This window comes from Chenopodium quinoa, unplaced genomic scaffold (genome assembly GCF_001683475.1).
Source record: "Chenopodium quinoa cultivar QQ74 unplaced genomic scaffold, ASM168347v1, whole genome shotgun sequence".
Taxonomy (NCBI): Eukaryota; Viridiplantae; Streptophyta; class Magnoliopsida; order Caryophyllales; family Amaranthaceae; genus Chenopodium; species Chenopodium quinoa.
Genome location: NW_018742204.1, coordinates 8,325,130 through 8,347,902, shown reverse-complemented (window position 1 = coordinate 8,347,902; position 22,773 = coordinate 8,325,130). Strand labels below are relative to the sequence as shown.

At 36.3% G+C, this 22,773-nt stretch overlaps 2 long non-coding RNA genes across 5 annotated transcripts; both read left to right on the top strand.

Moving 5' to 3' along the window:
- The first annotated feature begins 240 nt into the window (after window positions 1-240).
- LOC110711315 lies at window positions 241-16,729 on the top strand. 4 transcript variants are annotated; one of them, XR_002509349.1, is made up of 13 exons: window positions 241-1,528; window positions 1,778-2,162; window positions 3,092-3,219; window positions 3,322-3,369; window positions 4,272-4,863; window positions 5,326-5,451; window positions 13,224-13,306; window positions 13,633-13,779; window positions 13,912-14,030; window positions 14,764-15,032; window positions 15,106-15,208; window positions 15,585-15,694; window positions 16,050-16,729. It is a non-coding gene; the product is annotated as an uncharacterized LOC110711315 (long non-coding RNA). The 4 variants fall into 4 exon arrangements; XR_002509352.1 differs by lacking the exon at window positions 15,585-15,694 and having other exon boundaries at window positions 243-1,528; window positions 14,764-14,979; XR_002509336.1 differs by lacking the exon at window positions 15,585-15,694 and having other exon boundaries at window positions 244-1,528.
- Window positions 16,730-20,312: 3,583 nt separating this feature from the next.
- Window positions 20,313-21,942, top strand: LOC110692366. The gene is made up of 2 exons (XR_002505452.1): window positions 20,313-20,456; window positions 21,492-21,942. It is a non-coding gene; the product is annotated as an uncharacterized LOC110692366 (long non-coding RNA).
- The last annotated feature ends 831 nt before the right edge of the window (window positions 21,943-22,773 follow it).

Genomic DNA, 22,773 nt, shown 5'->3' with positions numbered 1-22,773 from the left:
TGTATGTAGGTGAAGACAACAATGTTGTCTTCACCTACTATGAATCAAGATGTAATAATTATTCTTTTTAACTTGTATACATTTATCTTTAAATAATCTATTTTTGTTTTGATTGATTTATTTAATTTTGTAGGTCAAAATCATAATTGGGCATATGAGGCAAAGGAACTTTATCTGTTATTCGACAATCTTGGAAAAAACAAAGCCAGACATTCAACTACCATACGCGAAGAGATCAAATCGTTTGGTAAATCATTGATAAAATATACTCATCAACAACTTCTAGGGTGAGTATGGTTAGTTAGTTAATAAATTGGGTATAATAATTATTATTATCATTGTTTGTGTTGTTTGTATAGTTGGTGTTTTGGAATTCGAAAGTTTTAAGATGTTTGTTGCTATGATGATAATTTAAACTGCTATTTGGTTGGGGTAAATAGCAGTTTGGGTAATACTTGAATTTTTATTTTTAATTTGTTCTTGTATTTTTTTTTTTTGAGTTTTATAACTATTAAATTTACATAATTAAGATACGAAAATTTGAGTTTTCCACAATAATACAAATGTCATATAGGTTATATGTATGATTCCTATGAGAAAAAGACTTAAAGAAACAACATAATCACTAAAATTAAGGAAATTTTGTATATAACCACTTTTTAAATCCCTTTTTATTTTTTATTTTTTTTTATGTGCAAAAACCTACCTTTTTAAGAAAATGTTGTTAAACACCACCAGTTTTTTAAAATAATTTGCAACATACCACCGAAAGTGGATGTTGACCACTTTTTCTGGCATTGACCTAGTGATGTGACTATTAATGAACCCTAATTCCCCCCCTTTTTTTTCTTTCTTTCTTTCTCTTCTTTTGATTTCCCTCTTCTCCTCTATTACTCTTTCTTTTACTTTTTGTTCCTCCATTGTTGATGTTGTTGCTACTTCTTCACAAATCAAGAGGTAAGTTTTCTTAGGAATTTTTGTTAGGAACCCTAATTAATGTTGATTGCTGCTGCTTTAATTCTTCCACCAACCACGAGTTATCCACCACCAACAATCCCCTCTCACAGGCCGCTCACCACCCACGAGTTACCCACCACCCAGCTACCTTGCCTCCATAGCAAAACCCACCCGCCCACCCAGCCAACCCAACCGCAAAGCCACTCTTTATCAATAGTGAAGTAGCTACCTACACCCATTCGCTACCATCACCTCGAAAAACCATTCAAGAACAACCCACCCATCATAAAAACCAACCCACTTCCCTTCAAAAACCCAAGATCTAAGTGGCAATTCGATGAGGGAGAAGAGGGGTTGTGACTTGACAAGGGAGGGAAGGGAAAAATAGGAGGAGAAGAGGGAAATTGAAAGATAAATTGTCATTTGGGGGGGAATTACGGTTCATTAAAGGGGAAATCGAAAGAAAAAATGTCATTAGGGGGAAATCGAAAGAGTAAAATGTCACGTGTCACGCATGTGACTAGATAAACGCCGGAGAAAGTTGTTAACATCCACTTTTCCGCAGTTGGTGGTAAGTTGCACCATTTTTATAAAAAATGGTAGTCTTTAACAACATTTTTTTTTAAAAGGTGGTTTTTTTGAAAAAAAAAAAGATTTAAAAGGTGGTTATATGCAAAATTTCCTAAAATTAATAATATTTTTGTAACAGATTAACCAACATTTCTTATCTTAAAAAAATTTGGTGATGATTTAATGATAGGCTAATTAGTTTATCATGAGATGTTTAGATAATCTAATTTGACTTTTTGTTGATATGCAGAAATCCGAACTTGATTTTTCAAAATATTATATTCTGGAGTGTTCAGATGCGAATCATGTTTGTAATCGAACTGCATGATCTCATGGAGCATCATATCATTAGTCTCCACCCAACATGTGCAAAGGCTTTTGTAGATCCTAATGATAAAACAGCTATTGATTTCCGTGAAATGATGAAGAGATCAAACAATACCGTTCTCAGGGAATTGTTAGTAGAAGGAGATTATGATTATAGAAATAAATTATCAGCTTGGCAGCAGAACTTGCGGAATGTTTCCCCTAGTGCTTCGCGTTCACATGTATTAGCGAGCAATCCGAGTGATATATTAGAACAAGGATTGACACGTATTCGGGACGCATATCGACATGCCTTCAAAAACATTGGGGTAAGTAATTTTTTTATTAAAAGTTTTGACTATATTCTTGTATAAATCGCTTTAATATGTATGATTTTTATTATTTATGTATAAAGAAGACATCTAAATTTTGGCTTGGATGAAGGATTATTAGTCAAGACTATAAATATAAGCTTGAATAACTACAAACAAAGAAATTAATGTTTGCTGCTAATTATCTATTCTGTTAGAGTTGCTGTATAGATAAGCTTTGTGAATTAACTTTAAATCCATTTTACGAACTTGAATACAAGTTTTAGTTAAAGTTGTTAGACCCCATAACGGCATAACCTAATGTCCTAATGCTAGCGAGATGCTATTTTACATTTTTTACTTGTTAAAACTACATCTGTTCTTATATCGACCTAAAGTGGTTTATTTTTACCTTTTTATATTCATTTTGTGCAACAAACGTGGTGGTTCAGACGGAAAATAAATGGTCGGAAGGTTAGATTGATAGATAATGCACAAGGCTTGCGTACAACGTAAATGGCTTTAGGCCATCACTCTCCAAGAACTCACTACAATAATATTTTGCTTGCCTTCTTTCCCTAAAGCTAGTTCTATCTATACTACTCACTTGTAATGCATAAGTGGCATAGTGCCTTAATTGCTACCTTTACTATACTTTGTCTTCTTGCTGTATTACCTACAGTACAATAGCTAATAATCCAAAGCTGCCTGCCATTTTAAAGAACCGTTGTTGCCTATGTTGCTTGTGCTCTGTATGCTGCTGCTGTTCTGTTGCACCTGTTGTTTCTGTTTCTGTCCCCAACCGTACACCAAGGTAACTGGTGGTGGGTGTGGGTTCATTGCATTTTGTCATGTGATTTGGTTTGCCTATTGTTTTATGGTTAATATTTTAATTTGATTATGAGAAGTTAATGTTTCAAATTGTATGTTATTTATTTTAATTTCAGACATGCCATTCGCTTGAAGAAATACAACACATGTTTCAACATGTGTTTCCCAAGCATATGATCGAATTTGCAAACTTGCAGAGTAGATTATCTTTCGATGTTGTGAGCGGCGTTAATGATTTATTATCGTATGTTTCTTATCATATTATTATATTTTATCTTTTCTGTTTTTTACCAAAGTTTTTATTTTATAATGCTATGTCCTTACCATCAAATTGTGATGTTTGCAGGGCTCCTTCTTTGAAAAGTCCTCTTGGCGCTTACAACCCATTATGATGGTATAATTTTTTCTACTCATCATGACTTGAATTGGGTGGTTCTTAATTTGAGCAAGCTTAGTCTTTAGGTTTATTCTATCTTTTGTGTTAATTTGATTTTAGGTATGCATTATTTTCATATTAATGTGCTAAACTAGAGAGCTGTTGTGTTCTTAATAAAGGAGACTAAAGAACTAGACAAACCTAAGATAACCAATAGTACACAAATTAAATTTCCCACATTTACACCAATTTTATTGGAAGAGTTTTTGAAGTTTCTTTGATATACAATTGTAAGCACTCATTTATGTTTGGTGTTGTAGCTTAGCCGTTGATTTCTACATGAGTTTGACTACTTTGTTTGGAGAATTGATTTGCTTTGGTGTCTATGGGCTTACACAACAACAACAATAACAACAAAACCTAATTAGTCCCAAAATGTTCTGCTTAGGCATTTCTAGTTTTTATTGATAATAAAAACCTACTCTAACAAAGAAGAATGTCTAATCTCTCTCCTCTCTCCTAAACCCTAGCCTAACTAGTCCCAAAATGAGTTGCCTACCAACTTTGCTTCTCAAGTTTATTGGTAATCTAACTCTTTATAAAAATAAACACATTAGCAAGCTCTTTGTATGCTACCTTTAGCTGTTGTATTCTTGCATATGCTATTTATCTATACATTCTTTGTTATTCCTACTATGTACAAGAACAGGCCATCCTGCTGGGTTAGACAACTAGGGCCACTGCACGAATTATGTCTTTTTAGTTTTCCCTTCCTCGCATAGTTCTTTGGCCTGCTTATGCCTGACTTTGCCAACTTGCCATTTTTTCCTCTCTTTGATAGCCTAGCAGGGTGGGACGCTTTACTACAGCGTTATGTCTATGCTGCTATATCGTCTTAAGCTTAGCTTTGCCTATTACAGGTCATGGCTCCAGCTCCGGGCAAAATTTGCATTCCAATCCCGCCTCTACTGGCCCAGATGTCTGAATGCCTTCATTTTCCTAAGCCAGTCTATGAACTTGTAGATTTTCGGACAAATAATGTAGTGTCCATGTGTGGGCAGAGAATTGTTCAGATATTTGTCTTTTTTTTTTGGTGGAGAAGCTGCCAGCATGGAGGAGTCTTCTGAAAGAGCTGCCACGACATCATTTGGCTCTCTAATTAATCGTTATTGTGTCCATGTAGATGACTTCAAGATGATAAGGTCCGAATGTATGGGCATTGGGGGCGCTTCTTTAACCTTAAACGCCAACAGCTTGAGCACCTTTCTCGAGTGAAACCAGTGCCTGCTATGTGGAAATGGGCACTGTTGGGCCTTCGACCTGCTATCCAGTACATCCGTATTGACTACAAGGAGTGCCTCTGTGTTGTTTGTTGGGCAAATGGGGGCTTCATACAAAAGCCTTGGGTTCAATTCTCTCAGACTTATTGAAAGGCCTCATAGACTTCTTATTCCTTCTGTACTTGTATTTCTAGAGCTGCCTTGCATTTTGGGTCTCCTCCATCTGCACCAGGTAACTTATTTCATTTTGGTCTCTTCTGTTGTTCTTGGCCTATGGGATTCTGTCAAGCATCTCATCAGCATATTCATTTGTTAATTGTCAGCCTGCAATCATCTAAATTTAGTGAAGAATGCCAGCCACTTTAAGAAGGCTTTGAATAAGATGTACTTTAGTCTAGATGTGTTCCAGATATATAGGGTTAAATTTGCATATATCCCATTTTCTGTTTTGATTCCTGGAAGAATATTAATTAAAACTAGGTATTCCTTTGTATGATTCTTTCACACCCACATCCATCCCCTCGCCATATTTGCTACAATGAATGTTTCTAATATTCTTGAAAAGCACGTTTCTTCTGTACTTGTGTTTCATACAGTTTACAAATGTGTCGTATAATTATCGAAGGCCATGAGTGCCAATTTGACTACATTTACTTCTCTTTGGCATCTATACTGGGAATACTGTCTATTTCAGGATGATGAATCCAGAAAAGAGTGACAAGGCCCTGCTTTGTGAGCTCACCCCACGATATAGGCATATTAAGTCAACAGCTAATGTTTGAGGACATGGTACCAACGGCTATTCTTTGAGGATGACGAGGTAATTTCTCTCTCTCACCTCACTTTCATATTGCTAGATCTGGATTTCCATGTTTTTGAGCTTGATCTTTTTTTTTTTTTTTTTTGTAAGACTTATTATGTGTTTTTCTTGATGATTCAATTATTATAAAGTGATTTTCGCATGATGAATCATTGAATGGCTATAATTGGATTTTTTTAATCTTATATTTTTTCTAATAATTTCTTTTCATTATGTTCTTGCTAAATATAGACTAATGCCTCTAATCCGTAGTTCTATTTTTATATTTATTGTTTATTTCATACAAATTACATTTTCAGAAATTAATGTACCAACGTTACATGGGACGGGATTCGATTCGAAACGTGGTACGGAAACAAATATGCGGAACGCTACTCGTGGTGAATCCGGTACAATTGGGTACGAAATAAGTAAATTAATAAATAAATTATATAGGTGGTTTTTATTGATAGATTTTTATATCTAGGTGAGTGGATTGCTAAAAAAAAGTAAACAAAATAAAAAGCCCAAGTTGTTTATTTAAAAAAGCCCAAGTTGTTGATAGACAGATATAGGTTTAAGGCCTTTTAAGCTTTTTACCAATTAAAACAAAACCTTAGCCGCCACCCTTAGTGTGCACATATATTAAAAAAAAAAATGTTACTGCTAGGTAAATCAGGAGAGAGGAGGGAGAAAAAAAGTCAAAAACTTCAGAAATTAAATAAGTAAATTCATGTGAAAGAAGAAAGAGAGAGAAAACTGCATTGAAAATGTCGGGAAACAAGCCATTAAAGGTTGCAGAGGAAGAACAACCGTGTTTGCTCAGCCACAACTAGGAGTCGCCACCTTCAGCGTTCTGGTTCGCGACCACCAGCGACCCAGGTCGCGTTTGTTCCGCGTTCCGGTTCGCACGAATCAGATCGCGATTCGTGGCTCCGTACCACGAACCTTGTAACGTTGTAATGTACTATAAACATTATTTATCTTAAAGATTGTACTGGTAGTTTGGACTGATACGGACAAATGCTTCCAAGTATTTAACAATTAAACAATGAATGGGAAATTAGTAGAATTATACTGATGTTGTGGTTTGAATCGAGATGATGTGAATGGAAGTCACATTTCTGTTTTTAGCACTCACTTTCTCGAGTTATGTTTGCAAGATAAGCAAGTGCTTTACTAGAAATGAAAAATGTATATAGCTGATTAGCTGCTGTATTCGGGGAAGGGCACGATGAAATAAACTGTTGTATTCAGGGAAAATTTTGATGAATTGACGAATGTTGCATTCAGGAAACTACATTCAGCGTGTTCAGTTCTGTTACGAGTGCTATAGGGATTATATGTATATGATAGAGGAGTTCTTTTGGTTGTTGAGGAAAATTATCAGCTTAATGTTGGGATACAAAGATGTAAGGGGGGAGTGTTAAAGAGAAAACGAACGGTATTGGTGTGTTTTGAGAGGGGCTTAATGCCTAGAGCTTAATAAGTCCTTTTCTTGTTTAAAAGTGATAAGGATTTGACAATTCTTTGCTCGAGTAAAATAGCTATCCAAACATGGTGCTATACTTGTAATAAAGTGAGTTGATGGTTAATAGTGCTTCCTTGCCTCATAGGATGTCCAGAGCTCATTGTAGGATGAAGTTTGAAGCTTAATAAGCTATGGGATTATGAATATTTATGCACTTCTACTCTAATGAAGATATAATGGTGATTATTTAATTAAAACTTTGTATATTTATATTGTAGCCACATATGTCGTCTCCATCTTCCTCCAGATTAGAAATCTTGATGGGTTGGTGGATGGTTGCTCGATTGAGAATCTTGAGTTAATATGTTGTATAGAGCTCTTCATGCCTCACAGGCATCACACTGAAAAGAGTGATTTCATTATATTTTTACTAAGGTCTATTGCAAGAGATCAGCCTAGTCCCAAGGTCCGGTTTACATATGCAAGAAGGAAGCCCAAGCAAGAAGCTTTAGAAGAGAGTGAGCTGGTTTTGGGTGAGGTGGAAGTTAGTTACAGGGAAGGGTTAATCAGTAATTAAGAAATAAGTTTGTTAGTCCTTGTTTTGTATGCTGAGTTTGTTATGGCAGCTTGTTAGTTATCTTTGGTTATTTAAGGGAATAATTGTAGAGAGAATCTATCTAGAAATCATTTTGTGGAATTCATTCCTTGGGAGAGCATCCTTTCCTCTCAGAAAAAAGGAGGTTTATTGTAGTTACTCTGACTTGCAATACAATCTATCTGGTTCTAGCTATTTTTCTCTCTAATTTGCTTACTTGCTCTGTTTTTCTGACCCAATTCCTAGCAAATTGGTATCTGAAGTGACGATCGGAGCTGAAAATGGTACGGCTCACTAATGCGCAACGCATGGATTTGATGGAGCAGGAGCTTGCTGGGATTCCGGCGAGGGTATCTCAGGAAATCACGACGGCGTTGGAGGTGTTTAAGACTGACCTCACTGCAGTTTGCTGCCGGGCAGGAACGGCCTCGTACTGCGCCTCGTTCAACGGCGGCGAATGGTTCACCCTATCAGTGGGATAACCCTTTTGCGGGTGCGCCACCGCATTTAGGGTATGGAGACGGCGGCGATCAGGCTGGGTCTTCGACTTGGCGGTTGAGACTTACCTCTGTTTGATGGCACGAACCTAGATGGGTGGATCCTCAGGCGGAGAGGTTTTTTCACTTCTACCGTTTGACGGCTGAAGATCAGCGGGAGGCGGCGATCGTCGCACTTGACGGCGACGCCTTACTCTGGTATCAGTGGGAGCATAGGCGTCACCCCGTGTCGTCTTGGGAGGCGATGAAGAAATTGATCCTCTGTTGCTTTCGAATCACCGCTACCGGAACTCTACACGAGCAATGGCAGGCGCATTAGCTGACGGGAATGGTGGTCGATATCGAGCTTCTCGCTCCGATTGATGGAGTTCCAGAGGAAATTGCGAAGGGAAAATATATTAATGGGTTGAAGGAGGAAATCAAAGTGGAGGTCCGGATCCTTGACCCGGATTCTTTGGATCACGCCATGGATCTTTCCATGCGGGTCGAGGAGAAACTTAAACTTAGCCCAAGGCCCAAACCCACCCCTAACCCACCCACGTGGCGAAATTCCTTTCCAAACCTTCGTACCAACCCGATCTCCCAGATCCAACACTCCCCAGGCCTAAACACGAACCTAAACACATACCCACACACCAAAAACACCACCACCAACCCCAGAAACTCCGGCGAAATAAGGAGGCTGACTGAGAAAGAGCTTCAGCAAAAGAGGGAGCAAGGATTGTGCTTCAGATGCGACGAAAAGTGGAACCTCAATCATCGGTGTCGCCGAGTGTCCTGCTCACGGTGGACGACGAGGAGGAGGTATGGGAGGAATCCGGTGAGCTTGTAGCCAACCTAAACATTAACCCACCCGAAATTGAACCCACAACCAACCCGACAGTGGCCCTGTGCTCTGTTATGGGGATTACGATCCCTAAAACTATGCGCATGATCGGTTCGATTAAAGACTAAGAAGTGGTGGTGATGGTGGACCCGGGGCGACGCATAATTTTGTCTCCTCCGTGGCTGCTCAACATCTCCAGCTTCCGGTGACTCAGGCGGCGAATTTTGGGGTAACGCTGGGAACAGGGGATATGGTGCAGGCAGTGGCGTGTGTAGGGGAGTAGTCTTGGATGTTCAAGGGGTTACAATTGTGGAGGATTTCTTGGTGTTACCCTTGGGCAACTCGGACTTGATTTTGGGAGTTCAATGGCTAGAGAAGTTAGGCACCACCATGACAAACTGGAAAACCCAATCACTCAAGTTTCAAGTAGGAGGGGAGATGGTCACTTTGAAAGGGGATCCTCACTTAGGCAGAACTTGTATCACGCTCAAAGCCATGATTAAGTCCCTGCAGAAGGAGGGTCAAGGTTTCTTACTCGAGTTCAATCACTTGGAGAGTACGGTGGAGGAGCCATCTTCTATCCCTGCCATTTTCCAGCCCTTAATTGAGGAGTACCAACAAGTGTTTCACATGCCTGATGGCCTACCCCCTTCTCGACATATTGAACATTCTATTACCCTCTGGAGCAAATCCCATAAGTGTTTGCCCGTACCGTTACCCACAATCTCAGAAGGATGAGATTGAGAGATTGGTGGTTGACATGCTACGAGCAGGTATAATTCAATCATCCACTAGTGCTTATTCTAGTCCTGTCCTGTTGGCGTTTTTGTGTAGATTACAGGGCGTTGAACAAAGACACAGTGCCGGATAAATTTCCTATTCCAATGATTGATGAGTTATTGGATGAATTGTGTGGTTCCTCCATTTTCACGAAACTTGACCTAAAATCTTGATACCACCAGACTAGGGTCCGCAAAGATGATGTGCCTAAAACTGCCTTTCGCACCCATGAAGGGCATTACGAGTTTTTGGTGATGCCCTTTGGACTCACCAATGCACCCGTAACTTTTCAGTCACTTATGAATGAAGTGTTTCGGCCCTTCTTGCGCAAGTTTGTTTTGGTTTTCTTCGATGATATCTTGGTGTACAGCCCAAGTGAAGAGTCCCACCATGATCATCTCAGACAAGTGTTACAAACATTGGCGGCTCATCAGTTGTATGCGAATTTTAAGAAGTGTGAGGTGGGTAAAACTAAGGTGGCATACTTGGGGCATGAATTTCAGCAGCAGGTGTGGAAGTGGATGCTTCCAAGGTTTAGGCTATGATGGAGTGGCCTGTGCCAACCTCCATTAAAGAATTGCATGGCTTCCTTGGTCTCACGGGGTATTATAGGAAGTTCATTCAAGGATATGCCCTCATTGCCCAACCTTTAACCGATCAATTGCGCAAGGATTCTTTTGGGTGGTCTGATGATGCTACCTTGGCCTTTGAGGCACTCAAGGCTGCAATGATCAAAGCCCCTATTCTAGCAGCTCTTAATTTCACTCTACCTTTCATTGTGGAAACGGATGCCTCGGGACATGGATTAGGAGCTGTTCTCTTACAAAACAACCATCCCATTGCTTTTCTCAGCAAGATCTTGGGGTTAAGGGCTAGAGCAAAGCCCATTTATGAGAAGGAACTCATGGCAATTGTTTTTGCCATCGAGAAGTGGAGGCATTACTTGTTAGGGAGGAAGTTTGTGGTGCGTACTGATGGTGGTAGGACAAGCTTACCAAAAATGGGTGAGTAAGCTTTTGGGGTACTCTTTTGATATACACTATAAACCGGGGCCAACTAATAAAGTGGTAGACGCTTTGTCCAGACAGCATGGTACTCAAGTTGAATGTGCTTCTGTGGTAACTTCTTGTGGGATTCAGTGGCAGCTTATCCACTCTTTTATCAAGCAAGATACCACCATCCAGCAACTCACTGCTCAATTACAGGCTGGTGAGTCAGTTCCCAAGGGCTTTACTCTGGAAAATGGGGTACTAAAATACAAGCAAAGGGTGGTCATTCCCAAGCATAGTGATCTTACCACAGGGTTGCTTAGGGAATACTATGACTCTCCGATGGGGACTTCAAGACTTACCAAAGGCTCGCTAGTGAATGGTATTGGTAGGGAATGCGCTAGGATGTGACAAAATATGTTCAAAATTGTCACATATGCCAGCAAAACAAGGTATCCACCTTGTCTCCTCTTGGTTTTCTACAACCTCTCCCCATTCCCGAGCTTGTGTGGGAAGATATTTCCATGGACTTTGTGGAGGGACTACCTAAGTCTTTGGGATGGGATACTATTTTGGTAGTTGTGGATCGTCTGACCAAGTATGGTCACTTCATTCTCCTTAAGCACCCATATACTGCTCAAATGGTTGCTAAAGTTTTTGTAAAAGAAGTGGTGAGGTTGCATGGAATGCCATCAACTACTGTGTCTGATCGGGACAAAATCTTCCTTATTATTTTCTGGAAAGAACTCTTCAGGTTACAAGGCACTAATCTTCATCAAAGCACATCTTACCACCCGCAAACTGATTGGCCAAACCGAGGTTGTCAACAAAGGGGTGGAGTCTTATTTGCGTTGTCTTGTGAATGGGAAGCCTTCTACTTGGGCAACTTGGCTGCATTGGGCTGAATATTGGTACAATACGGCCTTTCACACTGCCACTCAATGCACTCCATTCAAAGCTTTGTATGGTAGAGACCCTCCCCGTTTGCTCAGATTTTCTCAGGGAGCCACTGCCATTTCTTCCTTGAAAGATCAACTACAAGAGAGGGATGCAATCTTGGATGATTTGAAGTATCACTTGGTGCAAGCTCAGGTTTATATGCAGCAATATGAGAACAAGTCTCGAAGGGAAGGGGAATTTGAGGTAGGGGACTTGGTCTATCTCAAATTACAACCATATAGGCAACATTCCGTGGTAAGGAGGCAATCTGAGAAGCTCTCTCCTCGTTTTTATGGGCCTTATCAGGTGTTGGAGCGTGTAGGGAAGGTGGCATACAGACTGCAGCTGCCTGTTTCTGCCAAAATACACCCCGTTTTTCACATTTCTCAGCTTAAGAAAGCTTTGGGGCCTGGAATAATTGTCAGGTGCCTACTTCTTTACCTGCCAGCTCTCTGCTGACTTGGTGATGGATGTGGAGCCAGATTCTGTTCTTGGAGTTAGGAGTTCTCAGGCTGCCAGGCCAGGTTCTGATCAGGTGGAAGGGGCTGCAAGATTTTGAAGCAACTTGGGAAGACCATGATGACATTGCTGCTTGCTTCCCTCACTTCCACCTTGAGGACAAGGTGCTTTTTTGGGTGGGAGGTATTGCAAGAGATCAGCCCATATACAAGAAGGAAGCCCAAGCAAGGAGCTGTTAGAAGAGAGTGAGCTGGTTTTGGGTGAGCTGGAAGTTAGTTACAGGGAGGGGTAAATCAGTAATTAAGAAATAAATTTGTTAGTCCTTGTTTTGTGTGCCGAGTTTGTTATGGTAGCTTGTTAGTTATCTTTGGTTATTTAAGGGAATAATTGTGGAGGGAATCTATCTAGAAATCATTTTGTGGAATTCATTCCTTGGGAGAGCATCCTTTCCTCTCAAAAGAAAGGAGTTGTATTGTAGTTACTCTGACTTGCAATACAATCTATCTGGTTCTAGCTATTTTTCTCTCTAATTTGCTTACTTGCTCTGTTTTTCTGACCCATTTCCTAGCATCTATCTACTTCGTTTTGAATATAAAAGGTTGAATAATTACGCCAAGGAATACTGTGAAACATAGAAGGATATATGTGCTGAACATTTTTTTAGCTCTTTATTGTAAATATAACTATAGTGTAATGTTGAATGAATTAGCCTGTCCTGCACTCTTGCTGGAGAGACATCTGCACCTTTTTCTCAGCTTGATCCATGTGGTTTCCTTTCTACTCTGTTTTTGCTAAGCAGCAATTAAACTTAGGAGAAGTGGGAAGCAATATTATAAAGATGGTTTTGTGTGGTGAAAAGTAACTGCAGTGCTGAAGGAAAGTTATTGCATTTGCTGTTATAGCTCCTATAACAAGAAGTTTGGTTTTGTTTGCTGTGGATAAATGGTGCTTGACATGCTATGGTTCAGTAATTATTCCTAGTTATGTATTACGTAGCATTTTTTTTCTTCTGGAAAACTCTTAATATGTAACTTCCCCTAAAAAAGCTGCTAATGCAGCTAACTCGTTGGTTTCTGTGGAGAAAAAAGAATGGTAGTGACTAGAAGTTCTGCATATAGTAATCCCTAAATCTTCATTATTTCTAAGAAGTCAATTATTGTGTCTGTTCGTCATTGTATTTTTACTCTTTGTTGTCTTGTCTATTTAATTATGATCATTTTGTTCTATTGCTTTACAGGAACTCAAGAATCTGAGACCCCAGCTTTACTCTGCCGCTGAATACTGCGAGAAGTCTTATCTTCATAGTGAGCAGAAACAAATGTAATGTTACTGTATAATTATTGTAAGTTTACCTGTGTTATTAATCAGTCGTGTAGTCTTTCATTTGGTGCCTACCCCTATCCCAAGAGAGTAGGAAACTTATTGATCCTAATCACTCCTATATTTTCATATAGAGTTTTAAACAGTAATATTGATAACATAATTTTGTATATTTATACAGTAAAGTTTTAAATCCATTTTATTTGTGGAAAAGAAACGAACTGGAACTCACACTTACACACACGCACAGCACACACACAACTCTTTGAGTTATTTGTGATGTTTTTTCTTTAGTCTTTATGATTTTTGTGTGAATTATGCCACAGGGTATTGGACAACCTAAAAGATTATGCTGTACGAGCCTAGTAAATGCTGTAGATCACCTAGGCACTGTTGCGTACAAATTGACTGACCTTGAGCAACAAACTTCAGATGTGTCAAACACAGAGCTGAAAGTAACATGTCTAAATCAGGTATAGTTTCTTTCTCATCACCATGTGGATTATTCTGCTTTGTGCTGCCATTTCCCATTTATTTGTTTTCCCTAGGCAGGACATTGACTTATCTCTTTCTTTTTTCTTTTCTTTATATCTTATATTTTGGAGCTTATCATTTTGTCTTCCGAAACTTCTCACGTGCCACACGTATATGGAGATGGAAGGACTTAGGCAGCAGCAACTTTTGGCAATTATTCCGAGACATCACAAACGCGATTTATTGCCAAGTAAGGAACATTGTCCAACAATTTTTTGGCCCTTAAAAATTGTCTCCTCTGTTGTGCTGTAACTGACAGAGTGACAGACTATATTTTTTTACTGTAAATACCATTTTGCAATCCCTGTATCCTTTAGAACATCTAGCACCACCAATAGTTCAAATCCCTCTAAGGAGAAACGAGGCAAACATTCAACGAAGAGCTTAAAAATTAATCTGTATTTTACCAAAATAAAATTTCCAAGAAGACTTTGATCACTTTGATGTTTGATTGTCTATAGGAAGTTGATGTCTTCTAGTTATTTAGCTTTGATTAAGGCTATTATGTAGTATTGTACTCTGTAGAGTCATCGATGTATATTGTTATATGGTATGGAAAAATAAGTTGAAAATAATGGATTCATTTATTGGTCTACATATGTATACGATTTTCTATAAGCTGCTTATTTGTACATCGTTAACTTTTTGTTTGTTCCGGTTGAATACAAATTCCTGGCTTTTATCCACCCCCACTTTGCTCCTTGTTTTTTTCCCCATTAGCTTTACAGACATGAAATGCATGCTAACGAAAGAACTACCTTACTGGATTCATTCTGAATACACAAAGAATGAACCCAAACTAGCTTAGGTACATTAGTTTGTAGTCAAAACAATCACATGAGCCAGGTGGACATGATTCTTGTATAATTGATAGCAAAAGGCATTGCAACTAATGCTTCTGTCTGCATGCCATAAATGCACAGAAAAACACTCTGCCATAACAATGTTTGAGAACCAGATTGAGGAGTACAAAGATTTCTGGCAAAAGGTCAAGGACTATGAAATTGCCAATGCATCACTTAGACCAGTGGTTGACTTGTTGGTCGGTACGCAGCCAGGCCTGATGACTGCTAGATGAGTTTTGGAGGCCAAGCCATAATACAGACGCTAAGTACTGATAAGGCACCTGTCCTACCCAAGTATGTTTCAATTGCAGCTGTCCCACACACATACAACCAAACTGATTGCTATGGTATTTCCTTATAAATCTTTTGCAAATAGTTATCTTTGACAGCCATTTACTCCTGTCTTTAACCTATTTGCAGATGTATTGGGAGTTATCTTTTTTGTTAGTGAGCTTAGAATTTGACAACAGTGCATGGAGTTGATCATCCAGTGCGCAAAATTAATTGTGATCACAATCCACAGGTTAGCCACTTGTCTGCTGCTCAGTTTAATTCTTCCACTGATAGTCATTTGTCCTACTTTAGGCTCTCTTACTGTGAAGTACAGAGCAGTCGATGACAATATCTGCTTGGGATGATTTCGCTGAAACTAATAACCTAAAATTTCCTCACCTTGAAACCATCGGCTTACAAAGGTGTTATGTTACACCAACCTAAGTTTGTTAAACAAACAAAAATTCTGAGCCTTTGTGCTTCTCTATGTTTTCCAAACAGAATTTTCTCTGCCAACTAGCAGTTTCAACAACTTTTAAGGATGAGCGACTCTGTCTAATTTGTTATATGCTTGCAATCCCCGAATTGTCTCCTGAAGTTTAAAAAAACCATTGGTGTGCCTGTAGGGTTGCAGCAAATATGCTCATGTTAAGCGACCAAATGGCATGAATTTGGGAAATTTAGAATTCATCCTCAGAAAGTCATTAGACAAATTGGAAGCATCAAACAGAGAAAGGTTCTCTATGCTCTGTTTCATATTCATTTACATTAACCCTTGTGGTGTGGAAACAAATTTGTCATTATATATATATACTTAACATGCATCTGTCTTCTGATACCAACTTTATACACACACAACATACGCGCGCGCACACACACGCACACACACTCCTAGTAGGGAAGCATTGGTTGTAAGTCATTATACCTGAACCTGATCAGTCCATGATGTTGACTTTGTTGTGTTTCCTGGTTGCAACAAATGTGGTAAACTGCCATACTTTCAAGTATTGCTTGCATGAGGGGTGCCGTAGGTATTGTTAATGCAATTGAATCTGTCTATACTTATATGTACCTACTGTTCTTATATGCAGCATAACATTCAAGTTTGATGTGTCGGATAGATCTAGATCAATGCACTTTACAGCTTTCACTGAAGAATGCAAGAAACTATTCAGACTTTTGGCTGCGGAGATCTTTGAGAAAGTGACAGTGGTTTTGCCTGGGGACACTCGTTTTGGGACAATTGCAAGGGACCTGCTTGCAAACCATTTTCTAATCCATGAATTTTTGTATCAAGGAACAAGGTGCCTACTTGGGTGCTCAAGTCAGTCAGGTGGGAATAGAGCAGAGCAGCCCTGCATCACTGCTACTCCCTCCTACTTGGGTGCCTACTTTCAAACGTAGGAAACATTGTCTCAAGCCTCTGAATTGTATTGGCAGATGATGTATATGACGTTCCACTCAGGGTTTTCAGCAAATCTGAAGCATACTTAATCTAGAGCATTCAATATCATCTCATCCAGTGGTCTATCAATGTTCCTTTACCATACTAGTTGAGGACATCAAGAGTTGCAACCATTGCCTTTTTTTTTATTACGTTTACCACGAAATAATATCTCTGCCATACTTTTGACAAGTATTGAATCAATGTTTAGGACTTTGAATTTAATCTATTATATTACCTTTGTTTCTGTAGATTTCATTGCAGCCACTTCTTTTGGTGTGATGTTTAAATACTTTAATTATAAATGGCTCTACTAAATAATTTAAATATAGTGTTGAAAAGGTTTCTGAGAAAACAAAAAAGTCTAGAGAGTGAATGTCCTACTTCTCTCGAAAGTTCCACCACCCACTAGCAAAGCAGCTCGCCAGCGGCCACCTTGCCTCTTTCGCTGGTCGCCGGGGAGCATAGCCTAAAGGCCGATTACGATCCGGACACGTAGATTGGTGGGTATCAGCTTACCCCCCTTAATAAAGCGTTTAAGCTAAGCGATCGATCGGCAAGGTGCCAAGGTTAGGTTGGTTCTTGTTCCATTGTTCCTTTTGGTCTTGCTTTGTTTTGTGTCTTTGAAGTGGAAGCCTTGTTTTTTTTTTTCCTAGTTTTTCTCTTTAGTGTTCTAGCTTGGTTTTTTGGGAGGGTATGGAGGTATAACCTAGTTTGTATTCCATCTTGGTCCAACAATTAGATGTCCAAGATGAGGATGATTTTGATATAAAGGAATCTAAGACAAAACTACAAGAGCACCTCAGTGCATAGAGGGCAAAAATGTAAATATGGCAAGCTTTTGAAAATAGCTGACTCTGTCGTGATACATTATAATGTATCATTAATGTACCATTATGCATGTATAATGTACTATTAAAATATAAGTTATTTGAATAGTACTTTTTGTGTACTATTATTTATGTAGTGGTACTTTTTACCATCCTATAGTTTGAATATTTTTCCTCAAAATACTTACCACCTGTCACCTATTATACTTGTAATAGTACATTTTTCATCCTATATGTTTGTTAAACCAATAGGAGTTATGCGCTAAAGGTTAACCTAAAATTACAACATTAACCTTACCATTACCACGCAAAAAGATCACGTGCCTTTTTGAGATGGTTCAGTGTAACTCTACTTGAGATACATGATATTTCTCATTTTAATTTGACAATGACAGTTTAAATTTTAAAAAACCTGTAAAAAAAAATTTCGATTACATGTCTGCAATAGTAGCAACTCAGGTCAACGCCCGGGGCTATTCACTAGTTCTTTTTAGTATACTAGTTTATATCAAATTTTGAATATAATTGGTTATTTTACAAAAATAAAAAATATCAATCAATCAATAACTTAATACTAAAACAGACACCGAAAGTGACACGTGTCACATCCTGATGCTATTTTTTTCCTCCAAAACTCCCTTCTCTTTTTAAACTTTATTTTATTTTATTTTTTATTTTATAATAATATAATTCCAAATATTTTATGTTATCTTTATGACAACTTTTTTTTTTTGTTAATATTTGATTTTGATTCTATAATAATACCATTCCAAATATTTTGCATTGTCTTTATGACAATATATTCTTTTATTTTTTTGTGTTCATAATTAGTCTATACACATTTACCTAAATAATTATTCCAAATCCTTTTTAATTGTCTTTCAAATGCAGTATTATTATATTTTGTCAAAAAAAAAAGTAATAATAAATTGATTCTTTTTTTTTTTTTTTTTTTTTGAGGGGTAATAAATTGATTCATATAATAGATGTTAAAGGAATTACTTTTAAAAACACCTTTTTTTTTCAATTTCAATATGACTATATATTCAAATTAATTATAGTTTTGTTTCTGAAATTAAACTACTAAGTATATATTATTATAAATTAAGGACTTATAGAGTATAGTATAACTAGCTGTAATATTAATATTGTGTTCAACAATTATATCATATAATTCTAGGAAAAGGTAAAATATCAATTAATTTTAGTCTATTGTTTGATTAATTTTTTATGTTTATAAAAAATTCATTAACAAATAAGTATTTACTAATATGACCACTAGACCTGATCAAACCAAGCCCCACCCAAAAAATTCTAGGGTTTAGGCAGCCCAAAAAATCCATTTTTGTTTTTTTTTTGCTTGCCTATATATATATATATATATATATATATATATATATATATATATATATATATATCAATACCATATACTAAAAGACACACCAGCAATGACACGTGTCATCTCCTGGTGTGTCCTTAGTAATTTTTTTTATTAAAAAAATCTACTTATTAATTAAGTAAGCAAATCATTCAAAATATATATTTTTTTATACATATTCCATATTAATGTGGTAATTATTAGTATATTAAAGTAAAAATATTTCACAAATCTTTCTAAAAAAAGGTTAGTCAACTATATCAATACTATATACTAAAAGACATACCAGCAATGACACGTGTTATCTCCTGGTGTGTCCTTAGTTTTTTTTTTTACTAAAAAAATCTACTTATTAATTAAGTAAGCAAATCATTCAAAATATATAAATTTTTATACATATTCCATATTAATGTGGTAATTATTAGTATATTAAAATAAAAATATTTCACAAATCTTTCTAAAAAAAGGTTAGTCAACTATAAACCAAAAATTATATACTTAAAATATTTTTTTTACTTGTTTTACAACAAGAAAAAAGATTGCTCGATTTTTTTTGTCTACCTTTATTTATTTGTGCATTGGAAGCGACAATTAAAAAATACAAATATAAAAATTAACCTATCACATACTTTTATTATCCCTCGACGAATCATTTATAATTATATTAATTTTCAATCAATAATCTATAACTATAGATCACCGTGCATGGCACGGGATCTAACCTAGTATATATATATATATATATATATATATATATATATATATATATATATATATATATAATGACATTATAATTTCTATACTTGATGTGTATGTTTTATCAAATTTTATTTGTTGGATATTCAAACAAAAATTAGACTTACCGCGCAAGGCACGGGTCTTAAGCTAGTAAAAATAAATATACACACCACTTTGATGTGAATTCTAATCAATAAGTATGTTATTTTGTTATTAACATATGTTATTTTGTTATTAACATATATATATGTAAGAAATTATTCTTGTATAAGATATCATATTATAATTGATTTAATTTTTTAACAGGACACACCATGAGATGACACGTGTCATTGTTGGTGTGTCTTTTAGTATTTAGTTATTGATTGATTGATTGGTTATTGGTTATTGGTTATTGATTGATTATTGATTATTGATGTTGACTCATGTATAGGGATGGCAACGGGTCGGATCTGGACCGGGTTCTAATGGATCGGACCTAGATCTATTTTTGTATCAAGGATCCAAATCCGACCCAAATTCGTCGGGTTTGGAAAATGGAGACCCGGATCCAGATCCGACGGGTCCAACGGATCTAGGTCTGGATACGGGTCCAATATATTTTGCCTAATTTTTTGCTATAAAATGTTTGGGTCAAAAAATACATTTCAAACTTCCATCGGGGGTTATTAATTTCAACCAAATTTAAAGTTATACGGAGTACAATTCCCTACTTTATAAAAAGTGGAAACAAACTCTTATAAATAGTGTGATTCCTTTTATACCCCTAAAAAAATTTATTTACATTTTTACCCTTATTTAAAGTTTTAAACTTAGTGGAAACAAACTCTTATAAATAGTGTGATTCCATTTATACCCCTAAAAAAGTTTATTTACATTTTTACCCTCATTTAAAGTTTTAAACTTTTGATACCTTTTCCTTATCTCTCCTTTATATTGCTTTGAGGCCCTGACTGGTAAATCTTCTCTAAAGTTTCAATCACGATTTTTCATTTGCTTTTCCTCTAATGTCTAACTCCTTAGCTTGATGGCACATCTTCTTTCGAGGTTCCACCGTGCTTGATTAAACATTGAGCTTATGCTTCCATTGCTTATATGACTTGTGCTGGTAATTTATTTCTCTTTCTCCTAGGTTGAAAATTTGTGATTTATTTCTTTGGCATAATTGAACTAATTATTTGTAATTTTTGGTCATTTTTATGGTATATGATTGTAATTTGAGAAGAATACTTTGAAATGATGAATCGAATGTGTTGATAAATTGATTTTGATTTCATGATTTGAGGAATTAGTTTATGATTTTGTCTGATAGATAAGGATTAAATGTTTTGAGGAATATATTTTGAGCTTGGAATTCGTCTTCAATTAATTGTTTATCGAATTCAACATTGATTGATCATGTTTAGAATTCCATTATAGGAAGAGGGAGTGTCTTTTTTTTCTTTTTTTTTGTTGGAATTACTGTATTTGAGTGTGATTGATAATAGATTCAGAATGACTAAGGCTTTGTTATTGTTGTAGTGTAATTGATAACAGGTGCATAATGCCATAATAAGGTAGGTTCATAAACTAATTACAAAATAAACTGTAAGATTGAATTATATAGTACTTTATGATTGGATTATTTGGTATTGTCGTATTTCTATATTGTATAGATGAGAGGGTGAACAAAAATTTGGATTTTTATTATTACTTAATTGGTAGTTTGATAGTGGGATTAAGTTAGCAACGAAATTCGCTCCAATGTTAAAAATGGAATCTGTCACATGTATCCATTGCAAGTTTGCAACTGCTTGAATTTACTATAATGCTATATATTTACATATTATGTATACAGCTAGAATTCATACCCAAGTTATAAAGTGTGTGGCTAAATTTTGATCAAATTTTGAATTAAATTAGGATAATTATCAGTTGTTAGTTAATGAGTATGTTACTAAAGAATGACCTCTTTAGGTTTATTGCATCAAATTATTCTCATGTTTCAGGACATTTAGGCATGATTGAGCTCCATTATCCATGCTTTTAATTAAATCTCATACATTAAATCATGTCTTTTGTTAATGGTGATATATAGTTGCCATACATTATTGAAAATCAATCTCTGATATACACCAAGAGGACATGATATTTATGTTGACAGGATTTAGTTTGTCTAAGAATCGCAAATAATGGGTCCATGATTATAACAAGTATCATGAAAAGAACATTTCCTTTTCATGTACAATATTTATATTTTTATTGTGGAATATACGAACCTCTAGCCCTTTCTTAACCTCCACCGTGGACTCAAGTCAATAGTTTGGCATGGAAACGTTGTTTCTTTAGAGATGTTAAGATTGCAAGCAAGGAGATGATCTCAAGAAGATGGTTAAGAGCGGTTTCTAGAGAAGAACTCTAAACTCTTATACTTCGTATGTATAAAGTGTTATCAACAATTTTAGTATTGTATTCAATTTGTGTTAGTGGCTTAAAGTATTAGATATTATTTCCATGGATACTTCATTTTTAGGTAAGGTTATTTCTCACCCTTACAAAGTTGTTTTGCTGGTGTTTTGGCTCATACTCAAATAGTTAAAGAATAGTCATTTTTATGATCGTACCGTACACTATTTTAAGACTGTTTACAGTATGCAGGTACAAACACTCAACGACATTAGTATTCATGCTCAAATGCATGTAGAACTTCTTATTTATCATTTATGGTTTGTGAATAAACAAGAACAATATGATCTAGCTTAGCTATAAAAAAAAACATGCAAACGGTTCTAAAATATAACACCAACCACAAAATCCGTTCTAAAAAAACTAGCCATATCGCACGCATCGCGCGCGTTGGATCCCCTAGTAATATAAAAAGACAAAGTAACCACCTTATACACTTACTAGAATCTCAAGTGTCACAGTCTTGTAACTTGGCTGCGAGACCGACTTTATTTATTACTAATATGATATGATATAGTTTTGTGCTCAGATGATGACTGGATTGTCCTAAAGTTAGCTTGAATGTTAAATATATGATTATATCATTCTTTTTTTTTATGTAAATGTTTAGGTACATACAATATCATATCGATTATTTATATAATAGTGTACTATTTGTAGTTTTGTTTGTAAATAGATTTCTATGTTATAATTGACTTGAAATTATTTTTATTGAACTTAAATTATTACTAAAACAACATTTTTACCAAAATAAAATTAATTTTACTAATTCTCTAATATTTTTTTAAAATAAATTAAGTACAAATGCATTTTTTATGCGAATAGCCACACAATCTGGTCGGACAAAGTAACCCGTACAAAACTGACCGAGTAACCCCCATAATACTAACTGAGTAACCTCTAACACTGACTAAGTAACCATCTATATTATTGCTATTTGAGTAACCACTATAACACTGACCAAGTAACCCCTATAACAC